Source organism: Rhinopithecus bieti, unplaced genomic scaffold, assembly GCF_001698545.2.
Source record: "Rhinopithecus bieti isolate Rb0 unplaced genomic scaffold, ASM169854v2 scaffold_6907, whole genome shotgun sequence".
Taxonomy (NCBI): domain Eukaryota; kingdom Metazoa; phylum Chordata; class Mammalia; order Primates; family Cercopithecidae; genus Rhinopithecus; species Rhinopithecus bieti.
Window position 1 is genome coordinate 3,872,882 of NW_016805647.1, and position 4,119 is coordinate 3,877,000.

The window sequence follows — 4,119 nt, forward strand, 5'->3', positions numbered from 1 at the left end:
TTTATTTTTTATTTATTTTTTTTTTTTACCAAAAGCAGATACTTGATTCTTTGCTTTTCTTTACGGTTTATCACTCATACTTGAAAACTGGATTTATGACAAAGGTGGCATCATACAGCCATGGAGAAAAGATGGTCTATTCAATGAAGGTTCTGACAATATGAAGGCCAGGCACGGTGGCTCACACCTGTAATCCCAGCACTTTGGGAGGCCGAGGCGGGAGGATCACGAGGTTAAGAGATCGAGACCATCCTGGCCAACATGGTAAAACCCTGTCTCTACTAAAAAGTACAAAATTGACCTGGGTGTGGTGGCACACACCTGTAGTCCCAGCTACTCGGGAGGCTGAGGCAGGAGAGTTGCTTGAACCAGGAGGCGGAGGTTGCAGTGAGCAGAGATCACACCACTGCACTCCAGCCTGGGCAACAGAGGGAGACTCTGTCTCAAAACAAAACAAAAAAACAAAACAAAACAGGACCTCTCTCATTTCATCACAAAAATCAATTCCAGTTGGATTAAGACCTAAATGTGAAATCCTAAACTATAAAGCCTTTAGAATATAATGTAGGAACATATCTTTGGACTTAGAAGAGGTAAATATTTTAAAACAAAAATAGAAAAACATTAAATTGGCCAGGCGTAGTGGCTCATGCCTGTAATACCAACACTTTGGGAGGTCCAGGTCGGTGGATCACTTGAGGTCAGGAGTTGAGACCAGCCTGGCCAACATGGTGAACTCCTGTCTCTACCAAAAATACAAAAAATTAGCCAACTATGATGGCAGATGCCTGTAATCCCAGCTACTCGGGAGGCTGAACCCAGGAGGCGGAGGTTGCAGTGAGCTGAGATTGTGCCACTGCACTCCAGCCTGGGCAACAAGAGTGAAACTCCGTCTCAGAAACAAAAACAAAACAAAACCATCAGATCTTTTGAGATTTATTCACTATCACGAGAACAGCATAGGAAAGACCTGCCCCCAAGATTCAATTACCTCCTACCCCGTACCTCCCCATGATATGTGGGAATTATGGGAGCTACAGTTCAAGATGAGGTTTGGGTTGGGACACAACCAAACCATATCATTGAGGAAATGCTTTTTAATCCACTGAGATATGAGAAGGCATTTCTGGATTGAGGCTGCAAAAACTTTCTGCCTCTTCCCCAACATAACCTTTCTTACTTGAGATGTAAACTGAATGCCAGGAAAACCCCTCCCCAGCCCCTTCACACATGGACCACTCTTCAAATAGAGTTTGAGGGGCAATGACACTGGGTAGAGTGAAGCAGAAGAGATTTAGAAACAGTCATGGAATTTGTGGGGAAAATAAATATCCAAAACATAGTACCATACTCCCCAAAACTTTCAGCTTAAAGACTGTGGGTCTCAAAACTGAGAAAAGAATGCCCTTTCCCTCAAAAGGCTATCCTAGGAAGTCTGAGTCCTTAAGGCCCACCTGTATGCAAAAGTCATTGATTTGGTTCTTCTACCTCCAGGTCTGTAACCATCAAAATACTGTTAGACACAAATGGCCCATTTTTCTCTGTGTCCATTCTTCCCTCCTTGGTCTTTTGGAGCACAGGATTGTACCCGTAACATTGTACTGAGTACAATCCTCCATATATCAGAGTAAGTCTTTATGGGATTACTCCTAGAGCTGCACTGTCCAATACAGTAGCCACTAGTCACATGTGGCTCTTGAACACTTGAAATGTGGCTAGTCCAAAATGAAATGTGCTATGAAATTTGCAAGCACTTTGAAGACTGAGTACAAAAAAAAAAGGTTAAATAACTCACTAATAATGTTTACACTGACTAAATGTTGAGATGATAATGCTTTGGATATACTGGTAATATGGTTTGACTCTGTGTTTCCACCCAAATCTCACCTTGAATTTTAATAATCCCCATATGTTATGGGAAGGACCCAGTGGTAGGCAATTGAATCATGGGGGCGAATTTTTCCTGTGCTATTCCCATGATACTGAATAAGTCTCACAATATCTGATGGTTTTATAAAGGGGAGTTCCCCTACACAAGCTTCTTGCCTGCTACCACGTAAGACATGCCTACTCTTCCTTCGCCTCCCGCCTTGATTGTGAGGCCTCTCCAGCCATGCGCAATGGTGAGTCCATTAAACCTCTTTCCTTTATAAATTAGCCAGTCTCAGGTATGTCTTTATTGGCAGCATGAGAACAGACTAATAAAACTGAGTTAAATAAAACATTTTAAAATTAAGCTGGGTGTGCCTGTAATCCCAGCACTATGGGAGGCCAAGGTGGGTGGATCACCTGAGATCAGGAGTTCAAAACCACCCTGGCCAACATGGCAAAAGCCCATCTCTACTAAAAGTACAAAAATTAGCCGGGCATAGTGGCATGTGCCTGTAGTCCCAGCTACTCAGGAGGCTGAGGTGTGAGAATTACTTGAACCCAGGAGGCAGAGGTTGCAGTGAGCCAAGACTGTACTACTACACTCCAGCCTGGGTGAGAGAGTGAGACTCTGTCTCAAAAAAATAATAATAATAATTTTATTTGCTGTTTTTTGTTGTATTAATGTAGCTGCTAGAAAATGTAAAATTACATATATGTTTGCATTTGTGTTGTGGCTTACATTATATCTCTGTTGTACAGTGCTGCTCTAGAGGATCAGAGCCTTAAAGGAAGAGAATTTATCTTGCTCTAATTGTGTTCCTCACAGGTATAGAAGCAATAATCGGCATACTCTTTACATGCTCAAGAGATCTCCATTGACAATATTCTGTATTTGAGAATCTTCTATTCCTTATATGACAATCAGCCTCTCTCTTGAGTCAAACTCCAATTTCTTGCAATTGAAAGGGACATTTTTAGTTGGAGAAAGCAGGAGGAGGTAGCCCTAGACTAGGAAGCTGTGGGGGGTGAGAATGAGCTAAGGATGAAACACTGGGGCATGCTTCTGCTAAAAGGCAGCTTCGGATATGGTACATTATGAACCCTTGTGTCAAGGAGTTTTCTCTTTCCATTTCTTGGCTCTGTTTCTCCTGTGTTTGCTCCATATCCAGGCAGCCTCCCTCCTCTTCCTCTGCTAGTAGCTTCCAGGACCATGAAAGCCTTTCAGATTTGTGTCCATTGTGGGAAAAAAGGAAGTCTGTTTCCCTAATAGCTGAAACATAAGTACAGAAATTGATCCTGATTGCTAAACTGGGGTTAAGCTCTATGCCTGTCTTAGCCAGAGTCTTCTAGAAAACAGAGCCTGAGGCAAGGATTAGAGGTTTTGTTTTGTTTTGTTTTTTAATTTGGAAGGTGTTAAGCACATGGTAGCAAGAATAAGAAGAGAAGAGGGACGTGGAGCAAGTAACAATGTAAAGCAAATTGAAGTGGTAAGTTATTGCACTGGGCTATTGCCTCATGTTGAGATGTGGTTCTCCCAAACTGATTTCATAGTAATTTTATAAAATTTAAACCCCACGTTGTCACTTTCTGGTCTCAAATCCTATAGGATAAGGCCTGTCTCTTTAGTCAATCCAGCCAAGAATTCAAGGACTCATCCAAGAAAGGTATAAATTTTGTGAGGTGTATCACATGTCATTTCCTTGTATGATGCAAACTAAATCTGGGAGGATGAGTGGGAACTAACTAAATAAAGAAGTTGGGCTGGGCACGGTGACTCACACCTGTAATCTCAGCACTTTGGGAGGCCAAGGAGGGAGGATCACCTGAGGTCAAGTTTGAGACCAGCCTGGCCAACATGGGGAAACCCGGTCTCTACTAAAAATACAAAAATTAGCCAGGCATGGTCGCAGGCAACTAATCCCAGCTACTCGGGAGGCTGAGACAGTAGAATTGCTTGAACCCAGGAGGCAGAGGTTGCAGTGAGCCGAGATGGTGTTACTGCACTCCAGCCTGGGTGACAGAGAGAGATTCCATCTCAAAAAAAAGAAAAAAAAAAAGAAGTTAGAAGAGAAAATTGCACCATTGAGGACCAGAAACCATGAAATACCATGGAATATTTAGGGAACCATAAGGTCTTTATAGCTGGAGCAAAATATGCTTGGGTGGAAATTTGGGAGCCACTTCTAGACAAACATGAAATGTTCTATACTGGTCTGTACTAAGAAATTTACCTTTTTTTTTTTTTTT